Source organism: Panthera pardus, unplaced genomic scaffold (genome assembly GCF_024362965.1).
Source record: "Panthera pardus isolate Hobbes unplaced genomic scaffold, ASM2436296v1 HiC_scaffold_6, whole genome shotgun sequence".
Classification (NCBI taxonomy): domain Eukaryota; kingdom Metazoa; phylum Chordata; class Mammalia; order Carnivora; family Felidae; genus Panthera; species Panthera pardus.
This window is the reverse complement of record NW_026526991.1, coordinates 72,484,248-72,508,484: the sequence shown is the minus strand read 5'-3', so window position 1 is coordinate 72,508,484 and position 24,237 is coordinate 72,484,248. Positions and strand designations below refer to the sequence as shown.

Here is a 24,237-nt window from a genome sequence, read left to right as displayed (position 1 = left end):
ATATACCTAGAAGTTGAATTACTGGGTCTTAGATTATATATGTGTTCAGTTTTACAGATGTGAAACAAGTAATTATAAAAATTTATATTCCAACTAGCACTGTATAAGAATTCTCAATGTTCCACATAATTACCAGTGCTTGATATTTTTCTAAAAATTGTTAGAATTTATTTCATTACAGTACTAATTGTTCATGCCAGTTCAGAGAATCCTAGGATTATAAGAAATACTTATTTTTAGTAAGTACACAACTCAGTTTGGTACCCAACAATTTAGAAAAATGTCCCTGATTGTTCTTTCCCTATTTAAATTGTTTTAGCTTCATTGAGATATGCCAATTGACATATAACATTGTATGAGTTTAAGGTATACATTTATGATAATTTTATACATGTATATATTGCCAAATGATCACCACAGTAAGGTTAATTAACATATCCAACACCTCACATAATTACCATTTTTTTTTGTGCTAAGAACATTAAAATCTACTCTTTTAGCAACTTTCAAATATACAATACAGTACTGTTAATTATAGTCATCATGCTACACATTAGATCCAAAGAACTTATTCATCTTATAGCTGTAAGTTTGTACCCTTTGACCAACATCTCCCCATTTTCCCCTACCCTGAACCTCTGGCAACCCCCATTCTATTCTGTTTCTAGGAGTTTGGCTTTTTTAAATTCCACATATAAGTGAAATCATACAGTATTCGTCTTTCTCTGGCTGGTTTATTTCATTTGGCATAATGCCCTCAAGCTCTAACCATGTTGTCACAAATGGCAGGACTTCTTTCATTTTGTGGCTGAAAAAATATTTCATTGTATACATATACCACATTTTCTTTATCCATTCATCCATCAATGGATTTACGTTGTTTCCATATCTTAGCTATTGCAAATTATGTTGCAATGAACATAAGGGTGAAAATATCTTTTCAAGATAGTGGTTTTATTTTCTTTGCATATACACTTGGCCTTGAACAATGTCAGAGTTAGAGGCACCAACTCCCACATAATCAAAATTCTGCATATAACTTTTGACTCCTCAAAACTTAACTACTAATAGCCTACTCTTGACCAGAAGCCTTACCAATAACATGAACAATCAATTAACATATATTTTGTATGTTATATGAATTATATACAGTAGTCTTAGAATAAAGTAAGCTAGCAAAAGGAAAATGGTATTAAGAAAATCATAAGAAAAAAATATTTATAGTTCTCTACTGTACTTATCAGAAAACAATCCACATATAAGTGAATCTGTGCAATTAGAACCCGTGTTGTTCAAGGGTCAACTGTATACCCAAAAGTGGGATTGCTGGATTGTGTGGCAGTTGTATTTTTAATGTTGGTGGGGACCTCCATACTGTTTTCCATGGTGGTGTACTGATTTACATTCCCACCAACAATGCACAAGTGTTCCCTTTTCTCCACGTCCTTACCAACACTTATCTCTTGTCTTTTTGATGATAGCCATTCTAATAGGTGTGAGATGGTATCTAATTATGGTTTTGATTTGCATTTCCCTGATGATTAGGGATGTTGAGCACCTTTTCATGTACTTGTTGGCCATCTGTATATCTCTTTTGGGAAAATGCTTATTCAAGCCCTTTGCCTATTTTTAACTGAAGTATTTGATTTTTTGCTATTGAATTGTCGTTTTTTTCTCCCCATAGGTCACCTCCTGGTACCATGAAAACCCACACCCCTAACCATAGCTAATTGGATCAGAGGGTGGACATCTAACGCAAGGGTATCCAAACTTGAGACCGGACATATGCCTAAGAAGTGATCTGGCACGTAAGCATTGTCCAAACAAGAATAGTGATCAAGCAGGTCAAATTTTGCTAAAAATTTGAACTGGAACATTGAGGAGATCATCAGTTACTAGCCGATGTTGAAGCCAATAGATACACAGAGAGAAAGAGAAGTAGTCTTTATAATGGTAAAGAACTAAAGTAGGGATTTATGCATTCTCAAAATAGGAAAATCTTGTGACTATCTAGTTTCTGTCTCCATAAAGCTTGACTATTGCAGTTCATGCTTTTTTTTTAGTGGACTGGCAATAAAATTTCTTCAGTTTAACATGAGGACTGGCTGTATGATTAAATCTCTTATATCCCTTATATTCATATGTATGTTCATGATGAATCATAATTATTATACCAACCTAAGAAAGCTTCCATTTACTGCAACAGAAGAACCCACCTAAAACAATCTCTTTCTAAACCTCTTTCTACACATATGTATGACTTTTTAAAATAAGATGTTATGATACAAACTGTTTATGTCCTGTTTGATTTAATGATACACTTTAAATATCTATCTATACCAAGAAGTGTGTATATGTAGCACTTTCAGTGTTTAGAGTATCTATTACATGGATAAACCATAACTTATTTAACAATTGCCTTTTTCCCTTTCTCTTATTGTTTGCTGCTGGTATAATGAAAAATGATGCAGTAAACACACTTGTTCATATTCCTATGGATACTACTTTGATTATTTCCTTTGAATAAATAACCAGGAGTAAGCCTGCTAAAGAATGATGTCACTTATAAGACTTTTGAATTGTATTCTTAACATGTCCTCCAGAAGGTTACTAACAATTGCATTCTCAACAACAAATGAGAGTGTACAATTATATGAAAAATAAATAATGATTTGCCTTAGGAGCTTTCTCTGAAAAGAATCTCCAGTTGTAATGACTACATATGCCAAGGGAGACCTATTACTGAGGGAACAATTTGAAGGTGAATGGGTCTTTTGAACATGAACATGCTAAGTCGCTGGCCAAATTTTCAATAACTTGATGGATGAAAACTTGCTAGAGACACTGCTTTCTACACACTTCTTAGCAAAAATAGGATACACTTCCAGAAGGATAATCAGTATATATATTTCTAAGTAAAGGAAGATAAAATGAGGTATTGTTAATGTAAGGATATTTCAATTGTGTGAGTGTATATATATCTATATATCTGTGTGTATATGTAGATATACACACACATATACAATTGTGTGTGTATATACAAGTACATGTACAGAGAGAGAGAGAGAAAGAGAAATATGTGTTTGCGTGAATAGCATATGTATGTGAAAGAAAGAGTATATATTCGATCTAAGAGGCAGTGTGAAATGATGGAAAATATGCTAAATTAATAATCAAAATACTAGGCTCAGCTCTCTACAAACTTTGTGAACTTGAGCAAATTACTTGACCTTAAAGAGTCAATAAAATAAAAGAATGAAGCAATAGAGTCATAAGAAATGAATCAAGCATATTAAAAGAAGATTAGAGCTATGAATTTCTTGAGAGCACTTAAAAAAGTTTTAATGATTTAACCTGTGACTGTGAAACTTATGACTTAAGTTGTCTTCTAGGTTATCTGACTAAAGCCATATGTGATGGCTGACAATCAGCAAGAAGACTGAGGTTCAGCTCTGTGGTCCCATCATTGCACTGGCATTACTCAAGCATTGCTGAGAACCGATGACTTTCTCAGTGAGAATCCTGTCAAGAAGGCTAGGTGAGTCTCCAAGTCTACCATTTGAATTTAGTCCTGAAAATGTTAAAAAGCATGTAAATAGAAGATCCATTCATCTTCTCCTTCTAAATGAGGAGTCGTACGCTGGGAATTAAATTTTTATGCTGGAAGACAAAAAGGTTGACACCATATTTATGATGGCTGGACCTTCTTTGGCAGGAACTGTAGAAAAAAAAATATTTAAGTAGGAATTTGAGCAGTCAACGAGCTCATGAAATTCACCAGAGATCAAAACAGTCCCTTTGGCACTTTAAAGGCTTCCCCCTTATTTTCTGAGGTTATTTAACCTTGCTGCCAGTCTCAACTGTGCATAAATATTTTTGTGGCTTTGAAATCACCATCTTAATGGCATATAGATGCTATACAGTGAGCAATAAGAAGTGTATAAATATTCATTATCAGTCAAGATGCTGTCATACCTTAGACAGGATGGAATCTCCAAAATTAAAATATAAAAAGGATAATTCAATTTTCCCTCCCCTTTTGTCTTTGACTTCATAGTTAAATGAATGGTGAGAATAAAGAACTGGACCCTGAAATTCATACCGAGTTTCAGGTGTAAGAAATTAAAACTAAGGACCAGTTCAACCCCGACAGTTTAATTTACTTCTCTTAAGATCTTTAATACCAAACTTATCAGTTCTCTCTGTTAGGCATTAACTTGTTAAATGAGTCTTAATTATACATAAGCAGATGGAGATTTGAATTAAAATTACCTTACACTCGAGTGGCTTTAGTTCATTATAACATATCTTCCTCTTAATCATTTAGGCAGTCTCATCATCTTTCATATAGAAAGTTATTAAAATATTCCAATTTCCATATTTCTTCAGATACAGCCACCATTAAATGGCAAGTAATGCACATTAGTAGGTGACTTATACCATCCAAGAATTAGTGAATTATTCATGTCAGGGACAATTTTTGTGCTTTTCTGTCATCTGTAGCATTTTCTTTTAAATACTTTATATTTACTTGATACGTGGAACCTCACCTCATTTAATTTTAAGTACCAATTTTAATTCCACTCCATTTTCAAAGGGATGATGAAAAGGGACACCATCAGCTTTATTTCGTACTTTGGTTCATCATAGTCCAGAAAGTGGGGGTACAAGAGTTCCTTGAAAACTTTCATAAAAGGATCAAGACTAAGTAGTTAATCACAGCAGCCTTCAAAAAGACCACTACATTCCAATACAATGTACCCAGGGGAAAAAAAAACACAATGCTTAAAATTAGCTCCCATATTGCTAAATATTAAGAGACATAACTCAGTAGTAATTTTATTCCTGGAAAGTCATATTTCTAGACTTTACAACCAATCTTAAGATTTGTAACTTCTTCGAAGTTGCTAAAAATGTTGAGACAAGGCTCCACCCAGATATTGTTCAAAGGTCAATGACTCCAATGTACCATAAGGCTAACTTAGGCCAAGTAGTAGTAACTTAGGCCATTTTAGTATTCCTGAAAGTGAGAAATTTACAGCTATTCCCTTAGGAACCCTCTTGAGAAAATTTCAAAGCCAGACACTGCCATGCCTTTCTTCAGAAGTCAAATTCCCCTTAGGCTGTTATTTTACCCAAGTAGTCAATCAGTATCCAATAATGTTCTGTTCCAGAGGCATCATTGGATTTACAGGCAGCAGTTGACAGTGGCAGCAGAATCAAACCAGACAGCTGACAAGAGTGGAAGATCCTGAGTCTTGGCTGAGTCATCAAGACAAAAGTTCAGTCAGTCTTGTCAAGCATTGTCATATTTTATTTATAAAATGAAGCAGAATATCATCCTTTATGTCTGACAAAACTCAATATTCAACACAACTCCTTCTGCGCCTCTTAGACTGTGTGAGTGAAGACAAATGAGGAGTCTCAAACCCACATGTAATTTGAAAAGTAGAGTAAACTGGCCCTGAGTTGCACGGTGAGTTGTAGTAGCCTCCAGTAGGATCTAAGACTACAAAACAACAAGAGACTACTTCTTGTAATGAAATGAAACCTTTCTCCAACTAGCAGGCAAGAGTTATACTAATTTTTAATTGCATCTTAGCAATTTGACATCACAGCTTGCTGATGATGCATGTTTCTATGGGAATGTAAAGTAAAAAATATAATCACATTTATACCTTGAAAGCAAATATTGAACTTGTAAGATGTGATAGAGGCATTAATTTCATTCTGCTCTGTTGTCTTCTAGAACAGAGGCCTCCACTTATAGATACACACACACACACACACACACACACACACACACACTCCAGTCCTCATGGAGATAGTTTTCTAAACAAGCCTGTTTTCTTTTTCTCTTTGTATTTGTTTATGTTACCTATTCTCATATACCACTGATTTACTTGAAAAACAAATATGTAAGTGTAATATATATCTCAAAATCAATTTAAATTGATCAATAATTTTTAGAGGCTTTGAATACTATCCAGCCAGGACTGCTCCCTGCCAAGGGTGGGGATTTAAACATGGTCACTTCTCCACCGAGAGCCTGTATACTGTTTGGGAATCCTCCAGTCAGCTCATACTCTAGACTCCAACTAATTAAGTTTTCTGCTGCTGCTGCCATTGAAAGCTTCAGTCAGGTATAATTAAAACTGAGCCAATGACAGCAGTGGCATTTGTCAGAATCATCCAGTGGTTCAAATACCAGTTCTGACAGAAATGTCAAACTGATAGCACTCCCATCTTCCCAGTGCATGCAAGGGAAAGGCAGGGAATACTTTTATTATAAATGCTGGGCTGATAACCTTTTTGAATCCCAGAACACCCAATGCCTCACATGAAATTTCATTATCCTGGAAGAGAATTCAGTTCATAGATGCTCCCTTCCCATGGAGTAAAGCTCAGTCTAATACAATGGTCTTTGCTTCTGTTAAGTCTTTTAAGGAATTCTGAAATATACAAACAACCTAACAACAGATAGTCATGTGGGAAGGAATATTTTGCCCATAGAGGCATCAATCTCCTAAGTAATAATTTTCTCAGTTAAAGCTATTATCAATCAAGTGTCTAGATACATTGTTCTATTTGAGCTTTGTCATTTGTTTCAGTAATAAAAGATCATCCAAAATTTGTGAAGTCACCATTCCGAAAGGGGAGAAGCCACAAACCCCCAAAATAAACCATCATTGACTAATTTCATGATCTGTTACCCAGCATAGTTCCTGGTAGGAGTCAGTGTATGTTTGGTGAGTTAAAGAATGAATGAATAAATCCATGAATGAATATCACACACATTCTCAAGAATACAATTTCTAACTCACAAAATGAAAGTGGTTATAGAATATAACTTTGTGCTTATTTACTTCTAGGGGGTGAGAAAGACAAAATGGAAAGAAGTGATTTGTCTTCCTTCTCTTTCTATGTGAGTACATGGTATTGATAATCGGATAAAGTAACAAATATAAAACACTTTCAACAGTCTCATGGTTAAGAAAGCAATCATTACGTTCACATGCCAAACAATAGCAAGTATAAAATGGTGAGGTTGAAACACTTGAGCTATTACACCTTAAAGGAGGATTAAATATTGTACACAGGGAATGTGATGACTACACATTTTTCTCCACTTTGTGATATATTTCTTAGTTATATCCCAAGAAAAGGTGTTGTGTTCAATGAAAAAGATTTTTAAATGATGGCCTTTGCATGTGCATATAAAACTATTAGAGATAAGAAGGAGAGACGAGAGAAAGTTGTAATTGTACAGAGCTACAACCCAGATAAAAACTCAAATTGATACCAATATGCCTGGTACATGGGAAATACTCAACTAATACTTGTTGACTAGTAGAAAGGAAAAATAAAAAAAAGAAAAAAGGAATTTGTTTAGAATGGAACTTAGTAAGTCCTTGAAGACTAGAACGTGAGATCCTAGGTCAGAGATGAAAAGTGGTTATAACTAAACCACTCTCCATAGGATAAAAGCAGGAAATGTGGTATGGAGAGAGAGAAACTCTGAAAAGAAGGGAGGGAGAGAATAATCAGAGCCATATGCAAGGAAGTAGGAACCTTTGACAAGAGGTGGCCAGGGAAAAAATTTTTAGTGATCAAGGGGCTGAGGGGCTTTTGAGAACAAGGATCTCAACAAGTTTTAAGATGTTTGCTTTTCCATTTCTTAAAATCCTGTCAAACTCAACATCAGTAAGGTCTATCACATGCATTGACTAGGAGAGATTAAAGCAGGGGAACACATTCAGTTTTACATGCTACAGAGGGAAGAGAACACTCTTGGCAGGTGAAATGTCAGTTAGATCAAGAGTTCAGTGGAAGCAGAAGTCCAGATCCAGAAATGAACAATGAGAATGCAAACTTCTGTGAACTAATGAATATTAGGGCAGGAAATGGATTTCTTAAAAACAGGAGAGGACTGAGTCAATTGTGTATAAACATAGGCAGAGTGATTTCAGCTAATACCTGGGTTTTGTACTCAGTAGTTTTAATTGAGTCATCTGAATTCTTATGTATTTTTCATATAATCATTCATTTAATGACCCCACACCCAAAATTGTTATATGTCAATGTTTCCCAAATATTTTGCAAGGAAGACCAGTCCTTTAGAATATCAGGTATCTTTAAAAACAAAAACAAACAAAAATCAAAAACAGTTGGAGGAAGGTGATTTCAATTCCTTTGTTAAACTACTTTGTGGATGCTAAAATGACCAAAATAACACTTGATTCTGCACATTAGGGGTGCTATGAAAGTCTTAAGTATGCTTATCTTCAAAAGACCGGTTATATTTAGCAGTGTTACCTAAATATATTTGGAATGAGATTTTTCCATAGAACATCTTAAAAGACCCATCAGTGCTCTTTGAAAAATACCAGCCAGTATTCATTGAATCAACCCATGAAAAGAGATTAGCCCATCTGGGGCCATGAATGCCTTTCAGAACACCTTGAAACTTTCGACTCTCCCTCCAAAAGCATCCCATTCATACACAAAAAAATACACATAGGACTTTGAAACAGGAATAGGAAGTAGAAGATTCTGAAAGTCGGAGGATTTTTAGATATTCAGAGGATATTTATTGTACAAGTCTGCCACAATTTGTCCATTCTATTTTGAAGAACATTTAGGTTGTTTACATCTTTTGTTGCTATGAACATACTTGGATACATGTTTAGGTGCGCAAATATATATATTTCTGTTGCAAAAATGAAGTATAGAGTAACTGGATTACAGAAGCACCTGGGTGGCTCATTCGGTTAAGTGTCCAACTTTGGCTCAGGTCATGATCTCACGGTTCGTGGATTCAAGCCCAGGCTCAGGCTCTGTGCTGACAGCTCAGAACCTGGAGTTTGCTTCAGATTCTGTGTCTCCCTCTCTCTCTGCCCCTCCTCCACTCGCGCTCTGCATCTCTCTGAAAAATAAACATTAAAAAAAAAATTTTTAAAGAATGACCGGATCACAGAGTGTACATATATGTTCAACTTTAGTAGATACCGCTAAGTGCTTTTTCAAAGTTGTTAAGCCAATTTGTACTTCCACTGTCAGTGATAAGCATTTCATATACTTTTCTTGTCATTATCTTCGGCAAAACTCCGTATCACACTTGACACTGTCATTTTTATTTTTGCCATTCTGATGGGTATATAAAAATGTGTCACTATGGATTTAATTTTTATTTCACCAATAAATAATGAAATTGAGCACTATTTATATGTTTATCAGCCAGTTGGATATCCTCTTAAGTGAAGGGCCTGTTCATTAGTTTTGCCTATGTTTTCTTGGATTGTCTGTAGTTCTCTTATTAATTTGCAGAAGTATCTTTATATAGTATGATATATAAACCTTTTGATACATGTATTGCAAATATCTTCCAGTTATGGCTTCTCTTCTTTGCTCTTTAAGTGTCTTTTAAAAGTGCAAATGTGATCAACGAGCGCCTCCAGTGTTCTAGGCTTACCTCCCTTCAGTGGCTCCCAGTTCACTTTCAAAGATCTCCTTGGCTGCAGTGTAGGGAAGAGGTCAGAGGGGCTACAATGAGTTGAGGAAGCAGATGTGGAGTCCATTGGCTGATGCCAACCTGACAGTCACGTGGACAAGGCCCAACATTTGAACTGAAAACCTCTGTGGTCCTGGCTGGAAGATCATCTTGCATGGAGAGGAATCATTTTTTATCTGTAGTGCTCAAGTGAGCCAGTGGGCAAGCAAAATCATTTGGGAAGGTCTAATCCATCTGCACCATTTCAAGTAGGGAAAGAAATTCGTTGCTCTAGTTTGTTGAGGACATTCCTATTTTCCACATTTAAAGTCCCACACCTGGAAAACTCAGCCAGGGTGAACAGGGGCGGTAAGTCACTCTAATTTCAGGACTAGGTCTGTTGTGTTAATCAGGGTACATATATGTATCTTGCTCTGTTTTACATTTCATTAGAATGTACCAGGCAACAACAACAAAAACATAGTGTCTTTTGATAAATATAAGTTCTAGTTGTATGTAATGTAATTTATCAATCCTTTTCTTTGTGATTAGTGCTCTACCAGTACTTGAAATCAAGTCATACTCTATGTTATCTTTCAGAATCTAATTTTGGTTTAACTTTTACACTTAGATCTGCAGTGTACCTGGTGTTGTCTACTTAGCGTGAGGTAAGGATCAAGTTTTTTTTTTTTTCCATAAAGTTATCTGATCATTATTTATTGAGAAGAATATGGTTTTCTTACTCTGAAATAACACTTTTTATATGTGGGTCAGTTTCTGGACTTCATTCTTTTTTTTTTTGGACTCTTTTGCTCTATTATCTAATTGTCTATCCTTATACCAAGAATACACCATCTTGATAATGTAGCTTTGTACATTTTTATATCTAGTAAATCTATGCTAACTTGGCTTTCATTCTTCAGGGTATTCTTGGCTTAATTTTCCCATCTGCATTTTCACAAAAAATGTTACCATTAGCTTATTCTCCACCAAAAGAAAAAAAAGTCATGATTTAATTGGGGGTGTATTGAATCTATCACTTTGTAATGATTTGACCTCTTTATAATATCTGACTTTCCATTTCATGAACTTTCCAGTTTATAGTTCTTTTTCAAAAACTTTAATTGTATATATCCTAGGTATTTCATATTTTCAGAACCTTTGTATATCCTTCTTTCATTTTTTTCAATGGCATTTTGCTTGTAATGGCAAAATGAATTTATTTTTGTACATTAATCTTATATCCAGTGAATTGCTAATTTATAATGGTTTAATTATAGATTCTTTTGGATTTTATATGTATATAATTATGCTTACAAATAATGTCAGTTTTATATCTTACTTTCTACCTCTTAGACCTTTTATTCTTACTTTTTGCACCAAATAAAACCTCTAGTATAATACTGAACAGAAATAATTGTGGTCATCCCTTCTTTGTTCCCAACCTGCAGGGAAAGCTTTTAATATCTCAGTATTAACTAATGTGTTTGCTATAGATTTGGTGGGGTTTTTTTTGAGGGGGGGGGTAATCTTTATCAGACAAGAAAGTTTACTTTTATTCCTGTTTTAATATTAGGTCTTAATTATAAATAGATGTTTAGTTTTATCAAATGTTTTTATTGCATATATTGAGATAATTATGATTTTTCACATTCTGTTAATACGTTATATCAAGTGACTTTTTTTTCAATATATGAAATTTATTGTCAAATTGGTTTCCATACAACACCCAGTGCTCATCCCAAAAGGTGCCCTCCTCAATACCCATCACCCCCCCTCCCCTCCCTCCCACCCCCCATCAACCCTCAGTTTGTTCTCAGTTTTGAAGAGTCTCTTATGCTCTGGCTCTCTCCCACTCTAACCTCTTTTATTTTTCCTTCCCCTCCCCCATGGGTTTCTGTTAAGTTTCTCAGGATCCACATAAGAGTGAAAACATATGGTATCTGTCTTTCTCTGTATGGCTTATTTCACTTAGCATCACACTCTCCAGTTCCATCCACGTTGCTACAAAGGGCCATATTTCATTCTTTCTCATTGCCACGTAGTACTCCATTGTGTATATAAACCACAATTTCTTTATCCATTCATCAGTTGATGGACATTTAGGCTCTTTCCAAAATTCGGCTATTGTTGAGAGTGCTGCTATAAACATTGGGGTACAAGTGCCCCTATGCATCAGTACTCCTGTATCCCTTGGGTAAATTCCTAGCAGTGCTATTGCTGGGTCATAGGGTAGGTCTATTTTTAATTTTCTGAGGAACCTCCACACTGTTTTCCAGAGTGGCTGCACCAGTTTGCATTCCCACCAACAGTGCAAGAGGGTTCCCGTTTCTCCACATCCTCTCCAGCATCTATAGTCTCCTGATTTCTTCATTTTGGCCACTCTGACTGGCGTGAGGTGATATCTGAGTGTGGTTTTGATTTGTATTTCCCTGATAAGGAGCGACGTTGAGCATCTTTTCATGTGCCTGTTGGCCATCCGGATGTCTTCTTTAGAGAAGTGTCTATTCATGTTTTCTGCCCATTTCTTGACTGTATTGACTTTCAAAGACAAAGGAAACTTGTGTTCGTTCCTGAAATAATCTCAGTGTAGTCTTGAGTATTATCCCCTCTGGACCTGGTTTTGTACTATTTTATGAGAAGTTTTGCATCTACATTCATTAAAAATGTTAGTCTGGGGGCGCCTGTGTTGCTCAGTCAGTTAAGTGTCTGACTTCAGCTCAGGTCACAATCTCGCGGTCTGTGAGTTCGAGCCCCGCGTTGGGCTCTGGGCTAATGGCTCAGAGCCTGGAGCCTGCTTCCGATTCTGTGTCTCCGTCTCTCTCTGTCTCAAAAAAATTAAAAAAAAAAAAATGTTAGTCTGTAATCATCCTTTCTTATGATGTTATTTACAGGATTTGGTATGAAAGTTATGCTGCCTTCATAAAACGAGTTGAGAAGTGTTAACATTTTTTCTGTTCTCTGGAATATTTTTGTCTAAAACTGACATTATTTCTTTCTTAAATGTTTACTAGAATTCAACAGTGAACACATTTGGACTTGGAGTTCTCACTGTGGTAAAGCCTTTATATATAGACTTAATTTCTTTAATAGATGTAGGATTATTTCTTCTTCAGTGTGTGTAAAATGCTCTTCTCAGAATTTGTCTACTTAAATTTTTTAATATATTTGTTTAAAGAGCATCAAAACATCCTATTATCTTTTTTAGTGTCGGTAAGATCTATAGCAATATTCCCTTTCATGTTTCTCATACTGATAGTTTGGGCTTTTTTTTTTTTTTCTTCATTAGTCTTGCCGGGAATTTAGCAATTTTATTATTCAAGAAACCAAGTTTGTCATTGTTGATCATCTCTGTTGTACATTATATCAGTCCTTTTACCTCTCTTTTTCTTTTTGTGCAGCATACAAAAACCATTTTATTATGATCACTGATTATATGGGTCACGAATTCACACAGAGCACAGTGGGGATGGCTTCTCTGTTGCCAAGTCTGTAGCGTCACTGGGAAGACTCAAAGGCTGAGGCTGAACAATTTGAAGGTGATGTAGCCACAAGTCTGAAAATTGATGCATGCTGTCATTTGGGACCTCAAATAAGGCTGTTAGTTGTCACACCTACATGTGGCCTTTCCGTGTGGCTAGTTGGGCTTTTTTGCAACATGACAGTTGGGTTCCAAGAGGAAGTGTCCTAAGAGAACCAAGTGGAAACTCTGTTGTCTTTTTAAAAGATAACAATCTTATTGAGATAAAATTCACAATTAATTTAAGGTATACAACTCAATGATTTTTAGTATATAACCACAATTAATCACTAAATTAATTTTAGAAGATTTTCATCTCTGGAGAAAATGATTCCCCATTCCCTCCAATCTTCCCATCCCTAGGCAACAACTAATTTACTTGCTGCCTCTATAGATGTACCAATTTTGGACATTTCATATAAACTGAATCCTACAATATGCAGTTTTGGGGTCTGGCTTCTTTCACTTAATTTTCTTTAGGATTCATCCATGCTATAAAATGTATTAGAACTTCATCCCTTTTTATGGTCCAATAACTCGTTATATCGATATACCACATTTTATGTAGTCATTTATCAGATGACAGACATTTGAGCTTCTGTTTTTGGCCATTGTGAATAATATTGCTATCAACAATCACATAGTCCATTGTGTTATATTTTTGTGTCTCTTGGTTACCTACCTAAAAATGCATTGCTGAGACGCATGGTAATTTATGTATAAGCTTTTGAGGAACTGAGGATTGCTTTTAAAGTGTTTTCATAATTTTACATCCCTATGAGCAGTGCATAAAAGTTACATTTTGTCCACATTCTTGCTACTACTTGTTTTCATTAATCATTTTGCTGCTTGTTTGAGCAATTACTGAGAGAAGGAGAAGTGTGTTAGAATATCCTTCTCTGATTGTTTCTGCAATGTTTTCTACTTTTAGCTCTACCAATTTTTGTTTCGTGGCTATATTAGACCCATACAAATTTAAAAGTGTTATAATTTTGTGTACAATGACACTTTATGGTCCTCTTTATCTCTAGTATTTCTGTACTTTGATGTGATTACAATAATACCAGGCTTCTCTGCTTAGGATATGCAAAGTCATCTTTTTTCATTCCTTTACTTCCAACCTTTCCATAATCTACACTGAACAGCATATAGCTATGTTTTGTTGTTTCATCCAGTCTATTATATCAAATGTTATTTTAGCCCTATTACTTCAAATGTAATTACTGATATATCTAGTAGTAAATCTGCCATCTTACTGCTTGTTTTGTTTGTCCCACTTGTACTATGTCCTATTTTCTCTCTTTTCTTGCCGTCACTGGAAAAATGTATTACTGTTGTTCTTGTTATTTTCTTCTATATGTTATATTATTCTATTACTCCTTTATTTTATATTATCCTAGAGGTTACAATACACGTCATTGACTTATTAGAGTCTAATATAACTTACTACTTCCCTAAACAATAGAAGGACTTAGAACATTTTAGCTCTATGCATCTTCCATCTTTATGCTATAGTTTATATGTATTCTTACACATATTTTAATAATTTTAATCATTATTCACTGTGTTTACCCTTTTTATTGTTCTTCCTTTTTTACACCTCTCTGTTCTGTGTTGGATAGTTTTCCTTTCAGCTGAAAAAAATCTCAAATCTCTTTTGTGTTTTCTTTGGTTCAGGTATACTGATAAAGAATCCTCTCATTGTTTCCATTTTGCCTTTATTTTTTTTAACAACTTCACTGAGGTATAATTGGCCAAAATAAAAACAAAAAAACTGAAGGTGTTCAGTTAAGTGTGCATTTTGATAAGTTTTGACCCATCTATATACACATGAAACCACACTAAAATCAAGAGCGCGAACATATCCATAAATCCCAAAAGTTTCCTTATCCTCTTTTATATTTTATTCCTCCTGCCCCTAACTCCCTTCCCATCTGATTCAAGGCTGAGTACCTTGCTTCTTATTCCCATTCTATGCACTAGGAATTTAAATGAAGTCCTTTCATTAATACCATGGATTTTTTAAATCTAAGAGAGTTTAGATTCTAGGTAGCCAAAAAGAATGACAAATGCCCACCTAGTATGTTATCTAAAAAGTGTAAAGTCTAGGAAAGTATTTATTCTATCAAATGTTGAATATATGACTAGTTAAATGTATAAAAACTAATTTGTTCAGAAATAACTTACCAATGATTGAAATGTGTGACTCTAGATTTTGTGCTAAAGGAATAATGATCTCCTTGCCATTTTTATTTTCCTAACTGTGAACCCCAAGTGATACAGTTGAAACAGAGAAAATGCACTTTTTTCTGGAGTAAAAGTAGGTAAAGATTATAAATAGGATCTAGAGCAGTAAATACTAATATTTCAGGAGGAGATATGGACTCCATTTTGGAACTAATGAAAGCTATGGACTCTCCCTCCAAAAAGAGAAGTAATACAACCCACATTTACATTCAACATTATGGGTACCATTTCAAAAAGCTTACAGCCCAACTGAAGCTCATGAGTGAATCCAGTATTAGGAATTCCTGTTCAAAAAAAAAAAAAAAAATAGAATTCCTGCTCCAGAGGGGAGTTGGGGGCAGGAATGGGCAAAATCGACGGAGGTCATTAAGAAGCACAAATTTCCCAGACACCTGGGTGTCTCAGTCTGTTAAGCATCCAACTTCAGCTCAGGTCATGATCTCGTGGTTCGTGAGTTCAAGCCCTGAGTCAGGCTCTGTGCTGACAGCTCAGAGCCTGGAGCCCGTTTCAAATTCTGTGTGTGTGTGTCTCTCTCTCTCTCTGCCCCTCTCCCACTCATACTCTGTCTCTCTCAAAAACAAACATTTTTTTTAAAATTAAGAAGCACAAACTTCTAGTTATAAAATAAATAAAGTCACAGAGATGAAAATACAGCATAGGGAATATAGTCAATATTATAATAACATTATATGGTGATAGATGGTGACCACACTTACCATGGTAAGCACTGAGTAATGTATGGAATTGTCTAATCAAGTCATATACCTGAAACTAAGAAACATTGTATGTCAATCATGCTTCAATAACAAATAAAAGCAAAAAGAGAATTCCTAATCCAGATCAAAGAACATTTAATCTTTAAGAATGAACAAAAAGATACAATGTTGGAGTTTCATTAAATGCTTTCTTATTCAACACTTTTCAATTATGTGTGTCACAGAAGCCATATTCTATATTTGCCCTTTTTAATTAAATTATTTATTTTAATTTGAGAGAGAGAGAGATTGAGTAGGGTGGAAAGGCAGGGGGAGAGAGAAAAAAATCTCAAGCAGGCTCCACACTGAGCAGGGAGTCAAACACGGGACTTGATCTCACAACCCTGAGATCTTGAGCTGAAATCAAGTCGGACATTCAACTGATTGAGCCACCCAGGCAACCCCATATTTGCCTTTTATTTTACCAAGAATTGACAGTTGCGAGTCACTGTTCGAAAAGAGGGGAAGAAACTCATTTAAACTTTAGATTTAAAAATATAATGGTATATAACAATAAGAAACACCAATTCTGCAAACATATGCACTGAAAAAGGAACACCTTCTAGTAAATAGATTTCCAAGAATGGGAAGGTTAGGGATTTTGCCCGTGACCCAGAGGAGCAGACTATGAACATAAGTCTGTATCATGCTCACAGATAGTTCTTGTTAGGTGTACACGGTAACCTCAAACATTTGAATTTGTTGTATACTCAGGAATTGGGAAGTTTCACATAATTTTTTTTTCTGTCCCCTCTTTAAAAATCAGAAGATACAGACACAGTTGGCCCATACTTTTATGCAGCAGCAGTCAATAGGGGCTGAGTGGCCACTACTTTGTTCTCCCAGTTCACTGCAGTCCTCAGAAGTACCTGCTTCCCTGTTTCATCATGTCTAGTACATGGCTGGGCTTAGTAGGCATTGAAGCATGCGACCCATGATGGTCAGCCCTTGAATAAATGAATGTTGACCTAGTGTCACAGAACACTCTCTTCTGGGCAAGCCTGTCTTGCCCATTTCCTTCCTGCCTCTAAAATTACACCTAGCTCCTTGACAGGAGTTTCCAAACTCATCCCGCTCTGTCTGAATTCATCTCCACTCAATTTTTTCCAGATAACTTCCAGCTGACCTCCCACCATGCTGTTCCAAGGAACAAAGCTTCCTGAAAGGATGCAGGATGAAGGATTGTGCCTGGACTGCTAACCCCATAGTTGACAACCTCTGTGGTGTTCCTGTTTCTTGAAACCGCTTTTTCTTTCCTTTAGTTTTTGTTTGTTAATTTTGACCTTCATTAGAAAGGTTAATATGCTTCATCGGGATACTTCGTGCTGAAAGTTATGTCCAAAGGACTATATTTCTTAGTGAAAATGTCTTAAGAGATCACGGTTAGTATTTGTAGCAGAGCTGGGTCAAAATTAACATATTACAACAGCTTGTGTCAGCCTGGGTTGCAAACTTTCCACAAGAAAGGGTAGGCCGAAAGGTCATACTCATCAGCTCATACCACAGAGAATTGCAGAATCCTAAAGGATGATTTCTTCCCTTTGCACATAAAAGTCACTGACTCCTCTCGCTCCAGCCACCATCCCCCCACCTCCTGCCCATGCACAGGACTTTCATACACACCACTTGCCCCACAGTCCCCAGCTAGTTTCTATCCCCTCTGTCTCTGTGAATCTGATTTCCTTGGGTCACTTTCTAGCTTGATTAAATACGTGTTACATTGTTCTACCTTTTTTGTTGTCTGTATGATGGAAATGCATATTTAAACCATTAGGGAGCCACTAGCCCAGACCTCAGCAATGACCGCAGTTAATAACAGAGTTCTCACTCACAATGTCATGTGGGATCTTTGCCTATGGCACGATTTGCTAGCCATGAAAACCTCTTTAGCACCTCCCTCCATTATGCAAATACCCCCGAAAAAACACTTCCCTATTTCAGCCACTGAATTGCAGGCTGCGGTCCCAGGCTGCACACCCCAGCCTGCAGCGCATGGGTGGGATTGCCAGAGTGTAACGGGACACAGGTTTCTGCACAGGTAGATGCTCAGTGGATTCTGTACTCAGCTAGAAGAAGGCTGAGCCTGACTTGGCTGCCCAGTCAGTATGATGTCCAAATGACAGGTTATTTTCTGTTACTTGTCTGCCAGTGTTGGCTTTATCAAGCCTGAGGCTGGTAAATGAAAGATGCCCTCACTTTGCCACTAGTGCTGCTGCACTAATTCTTCCAGGTCACAATCCAGAGCCTCTGAGAGCCAAGCTGTATCCTCAGAGAACAAAAGATGAGGAGAAATTGAAGCCTCCAGTCCCGGGCCTGGGCTTTTTCCTTTCTCTACAGGCTCCAGCATCTGCACCAGAGAGCACAGCAGTGTCTTCAGTTCTACGAGACCGCTAACAGGTGCAGCAACTGGGAAACATTCCAATCTCCAGGGATCTCAGGGGGTCTTAGAGTTTCAGGTCACCAAACTTAACGTTTGCTTAGCCTACCCTCCTGACTTTGCAAGAGGCTATCTTTTTCATTGGGGTCCCATCCTTTCTATACCCTTTGTCCCAAACCACCACCAATTCATATTACATCCTGAACCTCTAACTCAATCCATCTCTCTCTCTGTCTCTGTCTCCTTCTCTCTCTCCTTCTCTTTCTCTCTCCCTCTTTATAAAGCATGCTGTCTTTCAATTAACATAGTGATGACCTATTGTCACCCGTTACCATGCTAATCCAGAGCTGGTGTGAAATTACTTTATAATAAACACTATGGAGTTCTGACTTCCAATTAATTTTTCACATGCTGCGCTAAATCAGATTAACTCTCTCCCTGTACCATCACTTTTGACCACAGACGTAATTCTTTCCTTATAATGAAATAGAGGATTAATTTATATGAAGCATATCTGTACACATTTGCAAATAAATGTAAAGATAGATTTTATGCCATATTTGCATTGTGCACAGTGCTGCAGTAGTGCAGACTCTCTGAGATTACTTTCTTGTGTTCCCTGGGTGGGCAGAGATCTTTCCAGTTGTTGTCGTTCCTCTGTTAAATTCTAACTAAATGCCTCTATGAAGAATAAGCAAAGAAATGCTCACATGTGCCATGGTGCTGAGAGAGTGGTGACTTCTCCCGTAAATCGTACAATACCGCATTAGGAGTAGCTGAAGGAAAATGTAAACACTCTGAAATGGAAACAATAATCATTAACTACTAAATTGATTGGTACTCTCCCTGGATGTGCACATTCACATTCATCCAGAGTGAGTGGAGGGAGGGTAGCTTTTTAAATGACCATTAAACTGAAGGAATTTGATGACAATTTCAAGCAAATGATAGCTTATGCCTTTTTAAAACTAATATAGCCCCTGCACTAAATTATATTTTTGGTGAAATAATTATTTTCATCCTTGAAACTCATTATTAGAATGGAGTATTGGAAGATGAATGTAGGCGCACACTAAATGAACAAATTTGTGTTAAAAAAATTAATCATACTACCCAGATGTTGGACTGTATTTTTTTTCTTCTGTCAGTCTCCAGTGTATTTCATTCAGCTTCTTCTATTACTACAAAATATTGATAGAAAAATTTCCCCAACACATATTTTCTTTTTGACACCAAATGAGAAAAACTGCCAGAAGAACTAAAGGTATGGCCCATATAAAAGATAAATGTGTGCTTATCAAATCCTCTTAAACCAATCTTTTATTAACAGTAGAGGAAATAAAATCTTGTTTAGTGTTGCAATGATGAAAATACTTACAGCTGAGTTATTTTAAAACAGACCTAGCAAATTATGCTTGGCAAACACTGGAAACGTATTCATTCATTCAACAGGTATTGATTTGATCCCGGCTATGTGATAACCACTACTTGAAGTACAACTGATAAAACAATGAACAAGCCAAATTCCCTGCCTTCATGGAGATCCCCATCTGAGGGTATGCAAACTTGAAATTATAAAAACAGTCAATCATCATCTCGTGATCATTGACTGAGCTCTTACTATATGCTCTCCACTGTGCCAAATGCCTTCCTATTATATATTTCAATTATCATGATTAATACTTTCCTCTAGATTATTATTGAACACATTTTATAGATGAATAACTAAAGCTTAGAAGTAGTTCATCCTAACTTTACAGATATATAGTGGTAAAACTAGAATTCCAAACAAAGGTTTTGAACTAAAATCCCTGTGCTATACTGCTTCTGACATCCATTGTCCCCAAAACATGTATCGTTATCTTGTGTTTGTTGAAAGTTTATTTTTTGTTCTATGGTGGGTAAAAAAATAGAGGCAATAGGCACAATTCCCCACCTAAGGAGATTTCCAGTCTACCGGAAGAAAATTATACATTCATGAAACAACTATTCTTTTTTTTTTTTTTTTAATTTTTTTTTTTAACGTTTATTTATTTTTGAGACAGAGAGAGACAGAGTATGAACAGGGGAGGGGCAGAGAGAGAGGGAGACACAGAATCTGAAACAGGCTCCAGGCTCTGAGCTGTCAGCACAGAGCCCGACGCGGGGCTTGAACTCACGAACCGTGAGATCATAACCTGAGCTGAAGTCGGACGCCCAACCGACCAAGCCACCCAGGCGCCCCACAACTATTCTTAACATAGTTAAGTCAAACATTCTTTGAGGTAGGTAAGTTTATAGTCCATATACATGAAGTGTGCATGTCGATGGGGGAAAGGGGCATGATTATGTGCTGACATTTATCTCTATTTGAATAGCATATTCAACTTCTATGATTTTACTCACTATACAATGCATTATTAATTTAACCAATGATTTTAAAGAAAAAATGAAACAGTACAACATTAAATGTGGCCATTATATGCTATACAACGTGTCCTCACTTGTTTTTTTAAGGCTGAACCTATTTTATGGGTGACATGCTGGCTAGGCAGGCTTTGGGGCAGAACAAAGAGTTGGACTTAACTCTTCAAGGGACTGAAGGCTTGGGGTCCTGGCTGGTGCCCCAGGCCTCCCACAGTGTCAACTGGGGTCAACTCTACTGGAACTGAGAGGCAACAGGGAGATGAGATAGGAAAGAGGGGTGAGAGGAAAGGCAGGTGGTGGGAAAGGAAGTGGAAGGAAGGGGTGAGGAGAGAGGGAAGGGAAGTAGGGCCGGGCTGGAGCCAAAGCCAAAGTCACAGGTGGTCAGGTCAGCATCAGGAGACACTCAAAAGGGAGCCTCCTGGGAAGTGCAGGCATCCATGAGGGCCCTTTTGAGCTACTCAGAAGTGACAAACATCCCCTCATTCCAGAAACCCAAACAGAGAAAGGAGGGCATGAACCCTTTGCAGAAGGCACAGGGACCCTACTTATGGAAAGGGCACAGGGGCCAGCACTGCTGTACTGGCCCAGGGCAGAGTTCACATATCTCATCTTGACCACATCATAGTGCAGAAGCCTGCCCTAAAGATGGAAGTAAATTGTTAGGGGTGGTGGTCTGTCGTGAGGTTGGCCTTCAGGAGGGCGTACTTTTTTTTAATTTTTTAAATGCTTTTATTTATTTTTGAGAGACAGAGACAGAGCATGAGGAAGGGAGGGGCAGAGAGAAAGAGAGAGGGAGACACAGAAACCAAAGCAGGCTCCAGGATCTAAGCTGTCAGGACAGAGCCCGATGCGAGGCTCAAACCCACAAACCGTGAGATCATGACCTGAGCTGAGTCAGATGCTTAACCAACTGAGTCACCCAGGTGCCCCCTTCAGGAGGGCATCCTTGATGAGATCATAGGTCACCAGCTCAGCACCGTTGACAATGGCATTATGAGCAACATTGTAAAAGGACCCTTTCCACAGTCTCCAGAACCCTTCCTCTCCAGCAGTGGTCTTGTAAGCATCAACAAGCCAGACCAACAAAGATGGTGGCAAGCCCTGTGGTGGGAGAGATCTGGGCAACAGATGCAGCAACAGTAGTGGTTAAACTGAAGCTTGGCCCTAGGGGGTTTGGGGGTGAGCTGCACGGGTGTAGTAAGGGGTGACCCTGAGCTGGGGCTTGGCCTAGCCCGAGGTCCCCTGCTACCTCACCAGAGGACAGGTCCAGCCTGTGTTGTCCATGGTGTCCCCATGCCGCAGCCCTCTAACACCACCTGGGCCAGGCCTAAGAGCGATATTTTGATGTCCAGAATGGGATCAAAGCTACCATTTGCCCCATGGGCCAGAAGCAAGAAGAGCAGAAACCAGCCCCTGGGCCGAACCCCATGTTAAGACCTTTGCCTCCCCTGCCAGGTCCCTCTGAGGAAAGGCTCCAGAAACTGGAACTGGGATGTTCCAGTGACAGATGTCAGGCCCTCTTCCTAGAAGACCCCTTCCAGCAGATCATGGAGTTCTGCTGCCTGACTCACCACTCCCTGACTGTGGCTCTGCGTCTCCCTTCCAGAACCAAACTAGGTCATTCCAAGTCTGTGAGCAGTGGGAACTTGCGACCTGTGGAGATTGCCTTGGGAGGGTGCATGGCTGCACTGAGCCACTTGGGGCTCCGACCTGAGCCTCCCACTTTGAGACTTATCTCTCCACCACCTCGAGGGCTTTCCTGCCCCCCCCCCCCCCCCCCCCCCCCGCTACTCAGCATACAGATGGAGACCCTTACTTCCCACGGCTCCTTCCACGTCCTATCTGCCCGGCCCTCTGAGTCTTTCTACTCCAATGACAAAATGGCTTATCACACACTGCTTCTGGGCTCTGGTCATGTGGGCCTCTGAAATCTGGGGAACACGTGCTTCCTGAATGCAGTGCTACCATGTTTGAGCTGTCCTCACTCTTTCAGACTTCTAACTGCTATGGGACTTCCAGCAAGAGATGCCTGGAGTGGGTGGAGCCCAAGACCTCTCTGAAGCCTTTGCAGATGTGATTGGTGCCCTGTGAAACTCTGATTCCTTGTGAAGCTGTGAATCCTACTACCTTCTGAGCCGTCTTCTACAAATATGTTCCATCCTTCTCTGGACACAGCCAGCAGGATGCCCGAGAGTTCCTGAAGCTCCTTATGGAGCGGCTCTACCTGGAAATCAACCAACGAGGCTGCCAGGCAATCCTGGCCAACAGTCCAGCTCACTCCCAACCCCACTGTGGAGGGCTCTGCTAGAAGAACCTGAGTTAAATAGTGATGACCAGGCCAACTTAACGTGGAAGTGTTACATAGAGGGAGAGGACAGCAATACTGTGGACCTGATTCTAGGCCAGTTGAAAAGTTGTTTCAAGTGCCAGACCTGTGGGCATCACTTCATGACCTATGAGGATTTTTGTGACCTGTCCTGCCCATCCCAGAAAGGATTTGTGGGTGCAAGGTGTCTCTGCGGGAATCGTTTCAGGCTTGTCACCAAGGATGAAGAGCTGGAGTCAGAGAACGCTCCAGTGTGTGACAGATGTTGGCAGAAAACACGAAGTACCAAAAAGTTGATGGTACAAAGATGCCTCTGAATCCTTGTGCTGCATCTTAATCGATTTTCCACCTCCCAAGACTCCATCAGGAAAAGTTCAGCAGGTGTAGACTTCCTGCTGCAGCAGGACAAAGCCCGAAGCCCTGTATGCCCTTTGTATCTACTTGGAGCAGTGTCCACTATGAGCACTATGCAGCCCTCTGCTGGTGCCAGCCCGGCTGGCACATCTGCAATGACTCTCATGTCTCCCCTGTCAGTGAAAATCAGGTGGCATCCAGTGAGGGCTATGTGCTGTTCTACCAACTGATGCAGGAGCCACCCTGGTGTCTGTGACACTCCCTGTGAAACCCTTTCAACACTCTTAAGCCCCAGGCTCTCCATTTACCTCAGAGACATCTATTTTTATGTCTTTATAATTGGGGAGGTATTGGTTGCAGCTTCCATTATCTTTTTGTTTTTTTAAATATAATTTATTGTCCAATTGGCTTACATACAACACCCAGTACTCATCCCAACAAGTGTCCTCCTCAATGCCCATGACCCATTTTCCCCTCTCCCACACCCCCCCCCCCAGCCACCCTTAGTTTGTTCTCTGTATTTTTTTTTTTTATGTTTTATTTTCAAGAGAGAGCGTGAACAGGGGAGGGCAGAGAGAGAGAAAGACACAGAATCAGAAGCAGGCTCCAGACACCGAGCGTGTCTGCACAGAGCCAGATGTGGGGCTCGAACCCACGAACCGTGAGATCATGACCTGAGCTGAAGTCAGACGCTTAACCAACTGAGCCACCCAGGAGCCCCTGTTCTCTGTATTTAAAAGGCTCTTGTGGTTTGCCTCCCTC

General features: G+C 38.4%; 1 long non-coding RNA gene and 1 pseudogene across 1 annotated transcript; both read left to right on the top strand.

Moving 5' to 3' along the window:
• The first annotated feature begins 12,663 nt into the window (after positions 1-12,663).
• Positions 12,664-18,948, top strand: LOC109268837 (uncharacterized). The gene is made up of 2 exons (XR_002080811.2): positions 12,664-13,029; positions 17,123-18,948. It is a non-coding gene; the product is annotated as an uncharacterized LOC109268837 (long non-coding RNA).
• Positions 18,949-21,122: 2,174 nt separating this feature from the next.
• Positions 21,123-23,943, top strand: LOC109268667 (ubiquitin carboxyl-terminal hydrolase 21-like; annotated as a pseudogene).
• Positions 23,944-24,237: the final 294 nt, after the last annotated feature.